Genomic DNA, 19,528 nt, shown 5'->3' with positions numbered 1-19,528 from the left:
ACCCAAAATATACACCTCAAATGAAAAACACCCTCTGCCCAGGCATAAAAAGAACATTCTGGAGCTGAGACAGAACGTGGCAGTACCTATCGTATAGGCTGATTAAGAGCTGTGTATGGTCGCACACATCTGTAATCTTAGCCCTCAGGAAGCTGAGGCAGGAAGATCTCATGTTTAACACGTCTTGACAACTTGCCACACATGTCGAAATACCATAAAAGAAGGAGTAGCTCAGTGGAGAGCTCTTTACTAGCATGCATGAAACCCTCGGCTCAATTCCCAGTGCTGAAAATACAACTGTGATCTGTGAATATTAGAAAAGGTGAGTGTGTACTGATTGTTTTGCAAAGTGCCTGGCATCTCCTAAGTACTCTTACTGTGAACATGGTCAGTTTATTTTGCAAGAGCTAGCTTGTTGTTGTTCTCTCGGTTACATATCCGTGATATAAGTGGTTCATACCCTCTGTCTTCCTTATAAATGTGGCCCTTTCCCATCCCACTAGAGTTTAGTAAGACTTATGAGCACATGGGAGATTCGGTGGGGTAGGCCGAGGCCCTGGAGCCATGAAGGATCATGCTGCCTCCTGCTCAAGAAGGATGAAGGAGAAGCCAAGCCAAGGGTGGGGTTCCCCACAAAGTGGGGCTTCCCCACAAAGTCTCTGGCAACTTTGCTAAACAATCAAGGGAAGCAAAGCCCCCTATTTGCTGGGCCTGCCTTTGCGGTTCCTCTGTTGTGGTCAGGATGTTATTGTTGTCCGTTGTGGGTTTCACAGAATAACACGGGAGCATGTTTATTCCAAGAGGTCATTGTTGGGTGTTCCCTCCACCTGGCCCAGGCCCTCTGTACTCTGGCTGTGGGTGATGGCCTCGGAGCCCGCTCCCCTCCCAACACTGCCTCATGCAGTTGTCTTGATTTACTTCAATTCAGTACAATGTCCCTGGAGCCATTCATCCTAGCCATCGCAGTGTGCTTTCCTTCCTCCTCTGGGCTTATGCAGAGATGCAGAGCATTGTTCTTTCTTACTAACATGTAGCAAGTAAAGTCAGTTCTCTGGGCTGGCCTCGTGTACTGGGTTTTCTGAAGCTGGATTCTATTCCCTCTTCTCTGCTTTCTTTTGGCTTGGTTCCAGACTCCCTGTGTGGACTTCGCTTAGGTCAAGTCTTAATCTCCTTCCTTTCCTAGAATAATCACTCTGTCTCTGTCTCTGTCCTTGTGTCTGTCTGTCTGTCTGCCTGTCTGTCTGTCTGTCTGTCTGTCTGTCTGTCTGTCTCTCTCTCTCTCTCTCTCTCTCTCTCTCTCTCTCTCTCTCTCTCTCTCTCTCTCTCTCTCTCTCTCTCTCTCTCTCTCTCTCTCTCCACTGAGGGCACTGGCTCAGAACCTCCCAAGCACTTGATTCTATTTTCCCACTTTGGAACACAATTAGACATACACAAATCAGGTTTTCCTTCTAGTCTGTGAACTCCTTGAAATCAGGAGCTCTACCAAACTCACTGTTATGTCACACACACACACACACACACACACACACACACACACACACACACACACACACACACATTTACTGCACAGAGAAGAAGTAAGTTCTCCTTTGGTGAATGAAGCATCAGAAGGTACTTACAAGGTTTCAATGCTGAGATCAATAAGTAGTAACGAGGACATCTATCAATCACTCGCCACATAAGTGAAATCTTTAAAGGGAAGAAAGTGCATGAGGAGCTCACCCTAGAGTGTATTATTCTGGAGTGAATTTGTTTGTAACTGCTTGCATTGAACCCACTGTGTTTACTTACAGATTTATAGGCACAAATAGTATAGTTCTTTAGAAAAACTACGTGCAAGCCCAACAAAGTAAGCATCAGGAAACAGGTACTTGTAAGGGATGGGGTAAGGGAACAAATAAAGGGGAAAGGGGAGGAGAATGCAGTCAATAATTCATTGTATTTACCACAAAACAAAGGAAAATAAGGGAAGGGGTGGGTGGAAGGGACTGAAAATATTGAAGGGATGACACAAAACAAGATTTCATTGTATATATACACTACTTTGTTAAATGGCAAAAAATTCAATTCATGGCTTGAATTTTTTTTTAAAAAAAAGTTAGAGAAGAAAAACTAGTTGAGAGGGATGGGTGAGGACGTTGAAAAGGGTCACGTGGACCAAGAGGCACTGTATTCATAAACTTCTTTGTTGAATGGCAGATCTTTTGTACAACTACTTAAATATAGTGAAAATATCAAGAAAAAGTAATGGTAAAGGACCTGTCTTTGGTGTGTGCGAGTCAATTTAATGGTGCAGAAGGAGTTTTGTTGGTTTGTTTTTGGTGGGCTGAGGATAGATAGCGATGCCTTTCCATCTGTAGCTATGCATTCCTTCATGCCTCTAGCCAGGGCAAAGACATAGCCAGTCTGAATTTCTAAATCGGTGACTTAATATATGAAAAGTGCACTGGATTCAGATGTGAGGCTAGGGAGCTGAAGACAAGTTCAGCTGTGGCTTGGAGACCAGGGTTCAGGCCCCCAGTGGGCAAGGCCACGCTGGATGTATCCTTGATGACAGTTGCTGGAACCCAGTGTGAGGGCACTCACCAGCTTCGTCCTTCAGCCTGACCCCTTCAGCTGGCAAGAAAATAAGAATCTCCTAAAATTGTTCTCAGGCAACGGCTGTTTCATATTAGAAATTGGAAATCTATGGTCTTCGAGGGTGCACAGAAAAACGATCCAGAAAGTAATACAGCTTTCCACAGTTTCTGTATTGTGTTTTATGGATCCCTAAAAGACATACTTTTGAAGGTAATGATTTTAAATTTACATATATACATGACTTCTAAGCCCACTTTCTTTTATTTGTCAGTGACACGTTTTATTGCTTCATAGACGGTCTTCAAAATAATTTTCCTTATCAAAAAATCCGAAGAACATTACCTAACCATTCAGAAACTAGGGCATACTAAATCCACTAGCACAACAATGTTCATTGCAGCACTATTCACCATGGCAAAGATATGGAACCAACCTAGATGTCCCTCAGTTGAGGAGTGGATCAACAAGATGTGGTATTTGTACACAATGGAATTCTATGCTGCTGTCAGAAAGAATGACATCGCCCCATTTGTTAGGAAATGGAAAGACTTAGAAAAAAATCATATTAAGTGAAGTAAGCCAGACTCAAAGGAACTTAGGCTCAATGGTTTCCCTCATTTGTCATAATCAGTAGAAACCTTGGGCTCTCCTAGCAGAGATTTGCAATAGAGCAAAATCTGGATACATAAGGCCATATAATGTGAAGCTAATTGAAAGGACCTCCAGGATATTGAAACAAAAGCCATTTAATGAATAATAGTTGTTCTTAAGGTACTATGTTATCTCTCATCTCTTTTGCTATTCCTTGGTTATCTCATATTGTTACAGCATCTCACTTTGTTATCTGATATATTGGATATGTTTGTATTTGGTTATTTGAAATTGGATAGGGAAGGGGGGAAAACCAAGATGGAGGGGTGGGGGGAGGGTAATGGGGACCAAGACATGTGAAAGGGTATCAATGTATGTGAATTAATGCACCTTCTATCTGGAAAATGTCATGTAACCCTTTTATTAATTACAATAAAAATATTAAAAAATTATATCATCTTTTTCTGAATTAGAATAAAGTTGAATTATATTTAATAAACATGTATTTATTACCCAGTTAACATTTGTATACCTGTGAGTGCTTTGTAATTGTGATACATATTTTTTGTAATTTCAGAGGATTTTTTTCCCCTTAGAATGATAAATAAACTCATTTCTATCCCCCCCAAAAAAATCCGAAGAACAATTTTTGTGATTATGAGACAGTGTCTCATTATGTAGCTCAAGCTGTCCTCGAACCTGGAATCCTCCTGCCTCAGCCTCTCAAGCACAAGGATTCCAGATGTGAACCAGCATAGCTCACTCAAAATAGCAACTACAATGTTTATTTATTGTTATAATAAAGGTGCTGTACGAGAGGGCTACAGTTACAGGAGTCAGATAATGAGTACATTTCTTTATGGATATCTGTTCATCTTTCTCCACATCTCTGCATGAATAGTAAATTACCTCCACTTTTCAGCACTGACAAACTGGCCTTGTTTTGAATAACCATTGCCACTCAAATGGTCACCATTTTTGTGTGTTCTGTGTCACCCCACCTTGGTGGCTATGAGCAGGTTCCCAGTGCAGCCTACTTCATGCCAATCTTGTGATACTGGCAACACTCTGGGGAAAAAGACTTGAGGGTAAGGTACTTTTGAGTCTGATTTTTGCTGCCTTATTTCAACCATATGCTAAGAGAAAGTCTCAGATAGGAAACCATATTGAACTTTGGGAAATGCCTGCCTAATTTCCTAGAAGTTTTTCAATGAGAAATGCCATTCTTGATTCATGTGACTTTCATTAGAATAGAATTATTTGCCTTAAGGATTTTTCCAAGCCCATTACTTTTGCAACAAAAGACTCTCAATTGGAGTAATACGTTTTTTTATTATATAGTTTCTTTCATTGCTGGAGACTCAAAATTGTTGAAAAATATTTGAAATTCCTATTCAAGGGCCATTCTCACCATTGTAAAATACACAGATGGTGATATACAATGACTCTTTTAATACCTTGCTGCCATAGTAATAAAATCCAGATGTAATAAGAAAAGGAAGGCTCCTAGATCTTAATAATAGCTCAGTGCTCTTTGGAAATTCTGAGTCATCACAATGGCTACACTGGGAGTGGCAAGGACATTATTTGGAGTATCTGATGACCTCGGGAAAACCTGACTAGGCGTTCAGTCTGCGCTGCATGCATCGGTCCTCTTTCAGTTGGGCTTCATGGTGTCATGGCTTCCCAGGGGGACATTTCTTCTCTCACCTTTTGCCTACACTCACATGAAAGATGCTGGCTATAGAGCAGTTCTCAGGTGATGAGTGGTAGAATAGTGCATCTCAGCCATGACACCAGACCAAAAAGCCCAGCTATGAAGGGTCCAGGCATTTCCTTAATCCCTGGGCAGGATGGAAAGGTAAAGGTAAGCTTGGCTGGATAACACCCAGCATCATTCAAAACATGTAGACCTATAGACTTAGCAACTTGAAATAGTCAAACTTGTCATGTACTGAATAATTTTTCAGCATTGCTTGCAAAGACAGGGCATCACATGGGTGTATGCACAAATTAGTACTATAGTTGGAAAACAAATATCTGTGTTTGCTCTAACAAAGTATTTCTTTTTGTTGTTTTAGGACCAATATCCTTTAACTTAAAAATATTGATAAGAAGCCAGGTATCTGGTGGCATGTGATTGCAAGCTAATGCTTGTAATCCTAGCTACTCAGGAAGCTGAGCTCTGAGGATCACAGTTCAAAGCAACCTAGTCAGGAAAGTCCTTTAAACTCTTATCTCCAAAAAGATGGAAGTAGAATATTGTGATTCAAGTGGCAGAGTGCTACCTTATAGTGTAAACGCTCAGGGACAGTACCTAGGCTTTGATTTCAAGTCCCAGGATTGGCGCGCGCGCGTACACGCGTGCGCACACACACACACACACACACACACACACACACACACACACACACACACACACACACACGCACGGCCCAATTTAGTTAATTTTTCCTTCCTCTCTCCATGGAAAGGAATTCTGGGATTCTGGAAATAATTACATAGTTACTTTAACAGATACTAACATCTCAAGATGTAAGTGTCTGAAAGAAGACAATGTGATAATGAAGAGATGTTTCTCCCAGCTAAATCAAAGAAGGCTACTGATCTTTCTTAAGATGCACGTAAAATCAGGGGTAACTGTGGTGCTGAAACACCTTAAGTGCTTTATGGTTTTATTATGCACTGTAGCAAAGGGTTTGTGTTTGTCCTAGTATTGTTGCTCAACTGGCAGGTTTTGCCCCAAGGCCTGGGTGATGTGTTGCCAGCGGAGAAGTAGGACAAGGTAAAATTCCTCTGCAAGTCTCTTTCAGCACTGAGAGCAATGGGAGTCAGTCTGCCCTGGCCAGGCCAGTCTTCCCACGGCCCAGCAGAGACATGGAAAGTGTGTCAGTGTTAATGCCTCATCCCTGGACTCTCACCACAACTGTGTGTGTGTGTCTGATGGAACAGACATGTGCTGAATGACCCAGGCTTTTAAAGAGACCTGAAATCATTTCAGTTTTGGGAGATGTGTGACTTAGCAGATATTTAGTGATAAATAAAAATTCTCCTGTGTGTGAAATCAGTGAATGAAATAGATTTATAAGCCTGGCGTGGTGGCTCAAGCCTGTTATCCTAGCTACTCTGGAGGCTGAGATCTGAGGATCTAGGTTCAAAGCCAGCCAGAGCATAAAAGGACCTGAGACTCCGATCTTCAATTACCCTCTAGAAAACAGGAAGAGGGGCTTGGCTCAAGGGTAGGGCAGTAGAGCTGAAGACTCAGGGACAATGCCCAGGCCCAGGGGTAGGGTGGTAGCCTTGAGCTGAAGAGCTCGGGGATAGTGCTCAGGCCAAATTCAAATAGCTCTATCATGGACAATAATTGCTGAAAGTATCACCTTTTCTGATCCCTTTCTTCCCCATATTCTGTATGCAAAGCCTTAGGTTTTCATAGGACTGTGAGTAATGGCGATGTTTCTTCACGGCTCGCTCTGTAATGTGCCACAAAATGTGAACAGCTGTCGCATGAAAAGAAAAAAAGAAAGATTTTTCCTGTCTGTATTAAGGGTCTTCTAAGGAATAAAGACAGTAGGTGGCATATAGAGAGAGTTTCTCGTGAGCAATGATTTGGCTGGGAAGTTCAGAATCCACAGCTTGGCCAGGACTTGAGCCCCAGGAGAGCTGATGGTGTCGCTGAAGTTCGGTGTCTTCTGGGAGCTCCCTTTCAAAGGGGGAGGCCAGCGGCATCTTTGTTCTGCTCAGGCTGCTTCTAGGGAAGTACTATGTAGCCCTAAGGAAAAAGAGTATGGAGTCTTGGCTGGCGCTCCCGCTCCGTTCCATCTTTGTTCCTCTGGGCTCTGCTCTGCTCAGCTGTCCGCTTGGCTGTCCACCTGCTTCCGTCCCACTCTTTTACTCCAGGCCCTTGGCCCTCTTGGTTTGGACCATGAGTCAAAATAAACCTTTTGTCTTTAAAAGTTACCCAGTCTTGAGTCTTTCATTTTAGTTACCCAACACAGCCACTGATTTTTTCCACTTGCACATTCATAAGCTGATGATACATATATTTTTAATGCAAGAAAAATAGTAAAGCATCTTGACTGCTATCATTCTGGAAAACTTGATGAGTGTCTGTGTGCTAGACACTCATTATAGGAATCTATTGTTTGCTAAAATTTTCCTGAGGCCTTTCAGAAGATGTGTGCCAATCCTAGGTGAATCACAGACAACTCTCAAGGGGTCAAAATTTATCATAAAACAAATGTTATGTTTTTACAATTAATCCACAGATAATGAGCCTGCTGGAATACAGCAGTTGTCTTGCTGTGAGTATGATTCTTGTTTTCTCTCTGTCTCTTTTCCCTCGCTGGTCCTTAGAGGCTAACGTGGGAACTGCAGAGCTAGGTGGATAGCTGAGGGCATGAGGGTATGTGTTGCAGACTGGGAAATGAGGCAGATCTTTGCAGATGCGATTTTGTAGAATTGGTTTTCTCTCCCAGGAAGACCTAGAACAGTGCCAAAGGCTTTGGGGCCAGGAATGACAAGAGCATTCCTGTACTGAAATCACTCTGACAGTCACCGAAGCACAGATAAGTGGGTGAAGGTAAAAGCATTCAGGAGAATCTCTACCTTATACACTGAGTAAGATCATGGCCTCTGAACGTCAGGGGCATGGATTTGTTTATGGTGTCTCCCCAGTTTGCTAACATGCCATCTGTGAATCAGAAAATGATGTCGCTACCAAGCCAGTTTTATACCTGGCCAAAGTTGCTTGGATCCTTCTCCCTGCCTGGTCCTAACGGAACCAGTGGCTTTGGCCTCCTTCACTTACTATGCAATGATTTTTAGGGGCTATGATGGCTGCAGCTCTGACTCTTCAGGCTCTAGCTTCCTTTGCTGCCACCTGGAGCAGAGGCATAGCCTATGACACAGTTGGAAAGTAGCAGAATTCATATACTGTGAGGTCAACTTAACTAAGGCAGGTCAGGAGGAAGAAGCTTTCCGATAAGTAGCCTGCTTCCTGTCCTTTCTAATGTTCCCGAGGCACGGTGTCCAGCTACAATCCTTCTGGGTCTGAAACTCTTTTATTTGTACTCATCCTTGGGCTTGAATTCAGGGCCTGAGTGCTGTCCCTTAGTTGTTGTTGTTGTTTTGCGGAAGGCTGGTCTCTCCCACTGAGTCACAGCCCAACTTCTAGCTTTTTTCCCCTCTGGTGGTTAACTGGAGATAAGAGTCTCATGGATTTTCCTGCCTGTGCTGGGCTAGAACTATGATCCATAGATCTCAGCCTCTGAAGTAGTTAGGATTACAGGTAAATACCACTAGTGCTTGGCTGGAAATCGTGGAAGTTTTTCCATTTTCTAACCATTAGTTGGTGAGTAAATCCAGGAAGCTTTATTAACTTGTTAGTAGTTAAGTAATATTAATAGAAATTAAGAACATATGGGCGTGGGTACTTCCCTATGTCTTGAAATAACAGAAAGTGTCTCTCTTCATTAGCAGATGTGCATCTAAAACATAACATTATAGCATACATTTGAAAAAAATGCCAGTTAAAACATGATTTAATCTGTTTTCTGGTGATTCAGAAGGTAACTCCAGTGTCTCCGGGGTGGTGATGATGACTAATTCTTATAATTATATTAAAGATATGTGGAATGTCTGACCAACAGGATCTCAAAGAGCAACAGATTCCTACACTTTGGATATGAAATCCTGTATGTCTACTGGCAAAATCCCCTAGTGAGCACTGGTATGTAACTATTAAAACAGAGATCCTGGAAAATAATCTCACCACAGACTTTGTACTTCATGAATAAAGTCAGAAACACTGTTAATTGTTTCCTACACCCCAGCCACTGTTTGGTCTGTGTATCTATTTCCTTAGACACTGTGGAGAAACACAACAACATGGTCTGTCTTATATGAAAGAATGGGCTCAGAGAATGAAAGTAACAGGACCGAGATCATACATCTCATAAGAGGGAAAGTCAAGGTCAGAGGCCAGGCATGTGGGGTGCCAACGTCCATCTTCTTCCAGTAGAACAGCTGCTATTTCAAGCTCTGTTAGAGAATGGAAGTCATCCTTTGTTGTTTTGTTTTGTGTTTACATGGCTTGAGCTATTTGGAAGGGATTAATCAAGGCTGATTATGGCAACCATGCCTTCTCTTTCTTTTTCTTTTCTTTTCTTCCAGGGGAAGCTGAACTTATGAAGCTGGCATTGCAGTCATTACCCTGCAATGGCTTTATGCACCAGCATTAGCCTGGGAAATGATTCTTCACTGGCAGTCTCTCTATTGTGTGCCAGGTCCTCTGTCTGACCTCTTCACTGGGGACGGGTGATTGCTTAAGGACCTGCACACTGAATCTTGGAGTTCTAGAGCTGGAGGCAAACACTCACAATGAAAGCCATCATTTTCACTTACTCTTGAAGACCTGCCTCAACATAGTAGACTACCTCTGCAGGCAAAAGCAGTTGTGATTTTTCACATTCCAAAGTAAGACAAGCTTTTAGATGACAAAATCAAAGAAAATCTGATTTCCCAGTATTTCTCAGAGGCATGCCTAAACTATGTTCAATTCTTTTTGTGTTGGGTTAAATTTTTTTTGTAGTATTTTTTATTGTTATATGATTGTGCAGTTGTATAAAAAGGTCACAATTCCAGAATTAAGGTTATAGGTATAGGTCTTCCTGGAAACAAGAATGTCAGCCTTTCTTTGTTATTGCCATTTTCCTCCTCTCTCCCTCTACCCACATGTGATAAGTTCTTAAAGTTGACTTGGGAGGGGGAGTTAGTTTCCATTAGGGGATATGGGAATAGTGATGAAGAAAGACAATGACATCTAGGAAGGAGATGCATTGGGTTTACTTTGAGTCTGCTGTTGACCAGCCTGAATAACAAGTTTTCACAGTCTGGGCCCTGACGAGAGACATCGCTTGGGTTCTTAGCTGCTCAGTTTTTCTCATCTGTAAAATAGGAATAGCAAGCAATTGCACCTGTCAGGTGATACATTTGAAGTCCTGAGAATGGGGCAAGCACTTGCAAGTGAGAACTCTTACATCTCTTCCTTTTCAGAAGCCTAGAGTTATGACTCCATTGTCAAGTCCACGCTGGTTGCCCAGAGACTTAGGGCTGGAAGCCAGGTCTGCCAATTAAAATCTTTCTTCTCTCTTTGGGGGCAGAAAATAGTGGTCTAAGTGAGCTGTTCTGAAAGTAAGGGAGGCCAACTGATGTCTCCAGGTGATAGTTAGGGCCTGGGGAGGGAAATCCATGGACGGAAAACCCCAGGAATGCACAGGACAGGTGGAGGGTGACAGTGTCCCTTTCCAGAGCCCTTCTTAGAGTCCTGAGGTTAGACCAGCGGAAACAGCATGCGAGAGCTCGATGCCAAAGGCAGGTCAATACTGAAAGCCAGTTCCAGATAAGAGTCCTTTAAAGAAGATCTCAGACATATGGCCTCAGCAAGACAGGAAATAGTTTCCCCTTCTAATTTCTCCCTTTCTAAAGCATTTGAGGGTTCACTGTGATGAGAAAAGGTGTAGAGGCCATGACAGGGAGACCTCATGAACAATCACGATCCTTTCAATATTTGCTCAATGAAATATCCTCAGCTCTGGGAACACTGGCTGGCACATAGTTTATGGTTACTGCTGTTTATGAAATGAAAATATATTGAATGAATAAAAGGGTGAATTAGAGGTGAGAGAAGGATGATTTTAGGGATTAAAGTTTCACATGCCAGGGGAAGGAAAAGAGGTGCTTGGTAGACAGCATCCAATGTTCCTTCTGCCGGTACCGAATACAATCCAGAGCAACTGCCAGGGAAACCAGAACAGATCGTGTGAGTGGCAGGATCGTTGCGAGTTTCTGTACACGAATCCCCTTCCTAAGGGGAACAGATTGGTGTGGACAGCGTATCCACCCACTTGCCACCCAGAGGAGGATGTGCAGGACACAGAAGTGGAGAATAGCCCTGGCCATTGCACAGCCATTACCACTTCCAAAGGGCAGAGTGTGTCCTGGGACATGTTCCCCCAAAAGCACATTGTAGGGGTGCAGTGAGCTGGAAAACCATTTCATTGATTCAGGTGAGAACTGAGGCAGGTGTGGAGAATGGCCCCGAGGTGGTGGATTCTGGAAATATTTGTAGGCAAGATGTCGGCACGTATTGGATTCATCACATCCTGCCCTAAGGCCTTAGATGTCCCCAAATAAAGCCAGTTTATAGTTTCCAGCTGAGAATGTTGGCCAGCCACCAGCTATTGCTAGGAAATGGCTTTTTTAGAAGGGCCACTGTATTCATTGTTTCTGAATTTCTGAGTACCATCTGCTTCGTTCTACGCTGTGTTTCTATGTTTAACAGACTTATTGAAATAGCATTAATTCTGAATTTTTGCCCCTAGGAAATCACTATCTTTTCACATTAATTTACATTGTGCCTTCAGTCTTCCTCTCTCCCTTTGTCCTTGCTGCCTTCCTATTTCCTGCTTAGCTCCCACTCTTTCAGATATGAAAGGCTTGCTACACTGCAACAGCTCATTACCCTTCAACTTTTATTCCTATACCAGAGAGGGAAATTTCATAACTGAAAGCCCCTTCAAAGTACATTAATGACTCACCCATTCACAAGGTCCTAGGAGTCTGCAGTTCTGATCAAGGCAGGACCCGCTTGGCGTCAGGATCACTGGCATTCTAAAGGAAGATTGTCACTTGTCCCTTGGCTCCTTCCACAAACTCTCCAGTTCTTTCCTAGAACCAGGAAGCTTTCCCAAAGATTGGCCCTATGGCTAACAGCTTCAGGGCTCATCCCTGCTCTGGTGGTCCTATCTTTCTTCCAGCCATTGTCTTGCACAGGCCAAGAGGGTTGTTTGAAACAAGTCAGAGGGCTGCCTTGGCCAGTCCACTGCCAAGTGTCCCTTCATATCCTCCTGTACAGACCTGCCTTCTTTCTGTCACAATGTCTGGGTCTGGTCCCGTCTCGCGCACTCCCTGGTCTGCTCTGGGCCTTCCTACTTTCCCACAGCATTGCCTGAGCTCACCCATATTCTTTCTGCCTACATAGCACTCCTGAGACAGCATCCCTTCTTATCTGTGAGGAGGCTGGAGCTCTTTTTCTGTGTCCCCTAGTCTAGTTTGGGGACCTGGGCTTTGACCTTGCCTTTCGCCCTTTTCCTGTTGACCCTGACCTGTGGTGCTCCATGTCTCTGGGTGGCCATTGAGCTGGGCCATCACCATATGCTTCTATTTGGCTAAAAGGAACTTGAGTTCTTACATCATCGGCCAGCACAGCCCCTCTGGAAATCTCTCAGTCACTTCCCATTGGGCCTCAGACTTTCAAGTTCTACCTTGTAGGGATACATCAACAATGGCAACCCAGTGTTCAATTGTGATCTTTTAATTTGTGGTCATTGGTCTGTGTCTAAGAAGTATATCAGCTTTCTTGAATACAGTGTGGTTCAAGACATATCACCCCCAACTATGGTCACTTGGCATTAGAGGAAATGGCAAGAAAGCCTCTACCAGTGAGGTCTCCCTCACTTTCCTCAGAAGCAGTTATTAGAGCCTGCTTTGGAAGAGTCTCTGCCTGAGCCTGGGAAAAGAATCTTCTCTCTGAAGATAGAGGAAAACATAGAAGAATCTGCAGAAACAGGCTTCACGTAGGTCCCTCTAGTTCATTGTTGTTAGCTCCTACTCCTTTGTCAAATCACATTTCTTCATCACTACTCACTTTGCTAAAACATAGCATACAAATTACAAATGTCTACCTCTACTTTTGAGTCTTAATTCTATCTCATAAATTATATTAAATGCTTGGCATTTACCCAATCATCCAGAAACAAAGACGTACTAAATCCACCAGCACAACAATGTTCATTGCAGCACTATTTACCATAGCAAAGATGGAACCAACCTAGATGTCCCTCAGTTGATGAGTGGATCAACAAGATGTGGTATTTGTACACAATGGAATTCTATGTTGCTGTCAGAAAGAATGACATCACCCCATTTGTTAGGAAATGGAAAGACTTAGAAAAGATCATATTAAGTGAAGTAAGCCAGACTCAAAGGAACATAGGCTCAATTGTTTCCTTCATTTGTCATAATCAGTAGAAACCTTGGGCTCTCCTAGCAGAGATTTGCAATAGAACAAAACCTTGATACAAAAGGCCATATAGTAGGATGCTAAATGAAAGGATCTCTAGGATATAGAAACATAAGCCATATAATGAATGATTGTTGTTCTTAAGGTACTATGTTATCTCTCATCTCTTTTGCTGTCCCTTGGTTATATCATATTGTTACAGTATCTCACTTCATTACCTGATATATCGGATATATTTGTATTTGGTTATTTGAAATTGGGAATTTGAATAGGGAACGGGGGAAAACAAGATGTGGGGTGGGGGTGGGGGGGAGGGAAATGGGGACCAAGACATGTGAAAGGGTATCAATGTATGTGAATTAATGCACCATCTATCTGGCAAATATCATGTAACCTTTCTATTAATTACAATAAAAATATATGAAAAAAAAGAAAAAAATAAATTCTTGGCATGGTGGCTATTGGGCTGTTGCCATTTGAAAGTTTGTTCTATGGTCTACATACTTTTTTATTTGAAAGTAAGTATAGCAGTTAAATTTTATTGATCTGATAATATTAATATACTTAGATTTTCCCCTCTTATTTATAATGATAATCAAATATACTCTTGTATTTCAGGGCTGAGACAACACTTTTGGGCTAATCTGAGTTTATAGTGTGCTCTTGTAGCATAAGAAATATTTGAGAGTCCCTACTGTATAAGATATAAACTTTAATTAGTGGCTCACCCCAAAATTCTGTAATAGAACCTGTACAATTTTCCAGGGAGGGGTTAAAATTGGACCCAAATCAAGAAGGTAGAGAATTGTTTTTGAATTACTCAGTTGTTGGAAAATGTGCTTGATCTTCAGAAGGCAATAAATGTTTTATTGTATTACTAAAATTTTGTTACAATGATTCAATTCAGTATACTATTCAGTGTTTTGTATTCAGATATAGTCCACGTTTGATACTTAGAAATCAGTAACATAACATCGCTTCTTATCATCAAACTCTAGCAATTAGTTTATTCTTCAAAGATTTGAATTATAGACCCCCACTATCTAATTGAGATAACATTGGGTTTTGCATGTTAGCCCCAATTTTTTTGTAGTTAACTATATCATGTGGATTTTAATTTCTTATTTTTCACAAAATGTTTTCAACCAATAGTCGTACAAAGTAGTTTCAATTTAATATATCAATTTACATGTACAGTGCAACTTGACCAAAGTTGTCTCTTCCATCATTTTTCCCTCCCATCTAGTCTATCCACCTGTCTCTTCAAGTTGTCTAGTATATACACTGAATCAAAATTTTTTTAAAAGATATACATATATGTATATATAATGTAACACATCTAATTCCCCACTAAATTTTCCTTTTTTACTTTTGGGATTGTGAATAGCACTGATAAACAAGGACTAAAGATAACACTTTTTATTAATTTGCTAAAAGTGAGATCATGTTGACCAAATGCAGCAAAACCCAATGCTGCTTAGCTGAGCAAACTCTGATGACAGTTTATAAATCACTTCCTATCATTTTAACCACAGGAAGGAGAAGTTGTTAGCTTGTCATATTTGCTTGAAATGTCTGACTGTGGCTTCCATTATAAACAAACTTACGAAACACTCACCCATTTTTCGTAAACTTTTGACTATTAAAAAACAAGCATAATAAAACTGTCTGCTTCAAATCTTAATTTAAAAACCAGGTGTTTGGGTGAAGAGGTTTGCTAATGTTGAACACAGGCCTTCAGTCACAAGAACAAGTGCAGTGTGTGATTGATGAGGTTGATATACACATATGTATATTTATACATACATGTCTGTATATATGTACGTATCTACTTCCTTCTTTGCAGGAAATGAAATCAAATTCATTGAGAATCATGCCCAGTGTTTCCTTCATAAGACAAAGGACTCTGGAAGGATGGCCCAGTACCTAAAGTGCAGGCAGGAGATTGGACAGCCTTCAGAACCTGACAAAGCCAATGGCATATGCAGAGTGCTGGAGCCCCCTTGTAGTTTTAGGGGTTAATAATCATCCTTTGCCTTCTGAATGTTTTTCTACTCACTGCTTCTCATCTTCAAGGATGGCAGGAAGGTGAGTGTCTGCAACACAGACAGCTGTGGTGAGAGATTTGGAGTGAGAGAACTGTTTTCTACCACCCACACGGCTCTGCCCAGTGTGGGCTGGATTCCGGCTGCCTGGCCTCTGCTAACCTCCAGGCTGACTCACTCTGGGCTTGTTACCTCCTCACATTTTTGGCCTAGGCATTTGTACCATGGGCAGAAGTCTCCTCTGACCCCCACCTCCCTGCTCCAGGATCAGGAAGGCTTCAGCTTCCTTCTAGGGGCCCTGCAGATCTAGGGGGAGAAGAATTTTCTTGGATGTCTCCTCAGCCCCCTTGCTATGTAGCTGAATTAAGGATTGGGGAGAATGTCTCTCATAGTCAAGTCCTGATGAACACATACTTCCTGCTTCTGTACAAGACCGCTCTACCCCACCAGCTTATGGAAATACTGGCCTGCAGTTCTGCCTTCTATACAAGACCGCTCTACCCCACCAGCTTATGGAAATACTGGCCTGCACTTCTGCCTTCTATAGGTCAATTTTGTTGAACACTACAGTCTTATTAAGCCCAATCTCCTTTAGGGAAGGCGCCATCTTGGCCAAGGTTAGATAATTATTGCTCTGGTTTCAATGTGTTTCCACTGAACATCTACAGGAGTTAAATCCCCTAAGTCATATATTAATAACTTGAAGATGTTGGCAACTTGATCTGATTATGGTGTTTAGAAATGGGTCTTTGGGGACAGAAGTGTAGCCTAGTGGTAGAATGCTTGCCTAGCATGCACAAAGCCCTGAGTTCAATTCTCTGGTACTACGTCAACAGAAAAAGCCAGAAGTGGTGTTATGGCTCAAGTGGTTAGAGCGCTAGCCTTGAGAAAGCCCACGGACAGTGCTGAGGCCCTGAGCTCAAGCACCAGGACAAGCAAGCAAGAAAGAAAAAAAGAAAGAAAGAGAGAGAGAGAAAGAAAGAAAGGAAGAGATAGAAGGAAGGAAGGAAGGAAGGAAGGAAGGAAGGAAGGAAGGAAGGAAGGAAGGAAGGAAGAAAAAACAGTCTTTGGGAAGTGACTGAATTACATCATGGACGATGGACCATGATTTAATTCTGGTGTCTTTACAAGGAGTGAATGATTACACAGAATGCACATGAATGCCACGAGAAGCTCATGGTATCATAAGAACTTGCATGGATCTTCCAGTGGGCTCCTCACTACAGCCTGTGCCATTTGGACTTCCCGTGTCCTAATCCCAAAACCCAATAACCCCTTTTCTTTATAAAGTAATCTGTTACAAGTGTTTAGTCATAGAAAGGAACATGGACTAATACACCTACCTGTAAGACTGGATAAGACTTTTGTTGAATGAGAACAGAATTTCCACTGTGGACAGAGCCCTGGCCCGAGACTCTGCTGCAGGTCACAGGGATGAGAAGTGAAGGTGAAAACTGGAAGCAGGCTTCATTCCTCCATCACTTTCTTCTGAACTTAAATCATCTGAACCATACCAAGTGCCCATCATCAGTTTTCTTAAAACATTTTTTACTGTGATTGTAAACATAATGTACAAGGGGATTGTGGTTACAAATATCAGGAGTCCATTTCTTTTTTGAACAGTGTCAACCCTTCCCTTGATCTCTCCCAGGTTTTCCCTTCTGTCCCCACCCAGAACTTGTATAGTTCATTTCCAACTCGTGTCTATTGAGTATCGCTGCTGCATTTGAGAGCCCTTTGCCCCTCCACTTCTGTGCTCCTCCTTGCCCTCTCCCAAACAGATAAACTTACACACAAGACAAAATGTACAGAAATTGAAAAAAATGACAAAGGAGAAGGGAAAAGAAAGCAAAATAACAAAAAACCCTCTTGTTTCCATTGCTTAGAGTTCATTTTGATAAACTTTATTTTTTAGGATCATTTCCATAGCTATTGAGTCCTTGTGATCCCCTCCTAAGAATATTCTCCTTTGGTCTTACTGTGTGAATGTTTAGAATCCTGGATCAGTTCTTACTGCCTAAACATTCTGAGTCCCTACTGTTGTGTCTCTAACTTCATTGAGCTTTTGGCTAAGAGCTGCTCCATGGAGACACAGTATTATAATTGGATTCTTTGGATCATTAAAACTTTCAGCTGTATTGGTTTCTCAGTGCCGCTGTCCCATAATGCGTGCAACACCCCGGGGAAGGGCCTAACATAGAGGCTGAATGACACCAATTGTAACAACTCCATGTGCATTTAGGAGGATTTCATTTCTTTATAGGTTAAGTTCTGAATGAATATACAAAACTTTCCTGACTTTTTCCTTTACTTCAGGATAAATCAGAAACAAAACCACATTTTTTTGCCCTCTTTTGCAATGTTCAGAAGAAAATTCTACTAATGCGGCTTCCTCTTTCTGCATGTTCTTTCTCTGTCTCCCTCTTTCCTTCTCTGTCTCCCTCTTTCCTCCCCTTCCTCTCTTTCTTTCCCTCTCTGTACATTCTTCTCCTCTCCCTCTTTCTCCTTGTTCTGTTTCTCCTTCTTTCCCCCTCTCTTTCTCTCCCCTCCTCCCCTCCCTCCTTCAACCTCCCCCCTCTCTTTTTTCCTTCCTTCCTTCCTTCCTTCCTTCCTTCCTTCCTTCCTTCCTTCCTTCCCTCCCTCCCTCCCTCCCTCCCTCCCTCCCTCCCTCCCTCCCTCCCTCCCTCCTTCCTTCCTTCCTTCCTTCCTTCCTTCCTTCCTTCCTTCCTTCCTTCCTTCCTTCCTTCCTTCCCTCCCTCCCTTTTCTCATTGTTGGGGATTCAACCCAGGGCGTGTTAGCCAGTATTGCTCTTGAGCAACGCTTCCTCCTCTCATGCTAGGCTTTTAAAGGTACAAATAATGTTTTGAAAAAAAAAAAAAAACTTGTGGAATAGAGCTCATAGTAAGGAGAAGTGAATCTGCTTTAAATGGAAGTCCTATGCAAACCTTTGCCTGACACGAGGCCCACACCCCTTCTTCAGTGACCCTGCTCAGGGACGGCTCAGCTGGAGGGCTTCATAGCCACGTTGGGCATGAATCTGCATCAAATAATTGAGAACATTGCCATAGTTATCTTTTGAGAAGACAACTATCCATGGACTTTCTTTTTACATTCTAAATTGTACTTAAAAAGGAAATGAAAGGAGGTAATTTAACATATAGGGCACTCCATCCGTCACTGACACTCAGGCAGCTTTTATTGGCTTTCTGTCAAATTGCTGTGAGTACTCTCTTTGAAGACCCCTGATAGATGCTCTCTGTATGGTGTCCCTGGGCTCCAATGCATGTTAGTCATGTATTTCCTGCATTTAGGAGACCAGGCAATGCGTCAGAAATTCCTGCTCCTCAAGCCTTGTGCACCACAGCTGGCAGAGGAAACTTATACAGAGAGGCGGGAGTGCAGCTCTGCTCAAACCACATCCAGTGTACATGAGCCCAAATACGGGTTCTTGAAAAAGAATATTAAGAAGCACAGTTTTGGCTTTTTGTAGAAATTAAGCAAGATGGAGATTACATTTTAAATCAGCCTAATTTGTAATTACCCAAGTTATAACACCAGCAGTTGACCTCTCTCTGCTTGCCCCAGTGTCTTTTTTAGTTTTGGTTGTATTTTGTTGTTATTGTAGAGGTGATATACAGAGCGGTTACAGTTACATGAGTCGGGTAATGAGTACAATTCCTTTTGGACCATGTCTTCCCATCAATGAGGCATGCTTTCTATTCTCACCTGCCAAGCGTGGTGCCATGGGGCTGCACTTGCAGATCTAATCTCAGCTAAGGACGAGGGTTGCGGGATACCTAGAGTAGCATATGTGTATCTGAATATTGAATCACAAGCCTTGGGAGGTGCAGGCCCAGAACCTTCTTGACGTTATAGTGAGATGAAAAAACCTGATTTACTCCATTTACCCTTCACTCAGCCACCCAACTGCTGGGTCTGCAGGCAAGTGCCACCATAGCTGGCCTATTCCAGGCTTTCACGTTAGAACTTGACCTTAATAGCACGGGGAATTATGGATGGGTGGTGTCTTGCCTTGCTGACACTTGGACTGTGCAGTCCCCCAAAACATTATAGATAAATTGGAGTCTGAAAAAGGATTCATAGATTTGAAGGCCAGTCACAATGGTGTGTACCTATGATTCCAGCACTCAAGAATCAGAGGCCTGCTGGGCATGGAGCCTCACAACTGTAATCCTAGCTACTCAGGAGGCTGAGATCTGAGGATCA

General features: G+C 42.4%; 1 long non-coding RNA gene across 1 annotated transcript; it reads right to left on the bottom strand.

Annotated features, from left to right (window-relative positions):
• Positions 1-10,001: 10,001 nt before the first annotated feature.
• On the bottom strand, positions 10,002-12,030 carry LOC150064661 (uncharacterized). The gene is made up of 3 exons (XR_016535181.1): positions 11,772-12,030; positions 10,212-10,322; positions 10,002-10,118 (listed from the first exon to the last, which is right to left on the bottom strand). It is a non-coding gene; the product is annotated as an uncharacterized LOC150064661 (long non-coding RNA).
• Positions 12,031-19,528: the final 7,498 nt, after the last annotated feature.

The sequence above is a fragment of the Megascapheus bottae genome, chromosome 4 (genome assembly GCF_031878675.1).
Source record: "Megascapheus bottae isolate mThoBot1 chromosome 4, mThoBot2.hap1, whole genome shotgun sequence".
NCBI classification, from domain to species: domain Eukaryota; kingdom Metazoa; phylum Chordata; class Mammalia; order Rodentia; family Geomyidae; genus Megascapheus; species Megascapheus bottae.
Note: the sequence above shows the minus strand (reverse complement) of the source record. Positions and strands in the feature narration are given on the sequence as shown.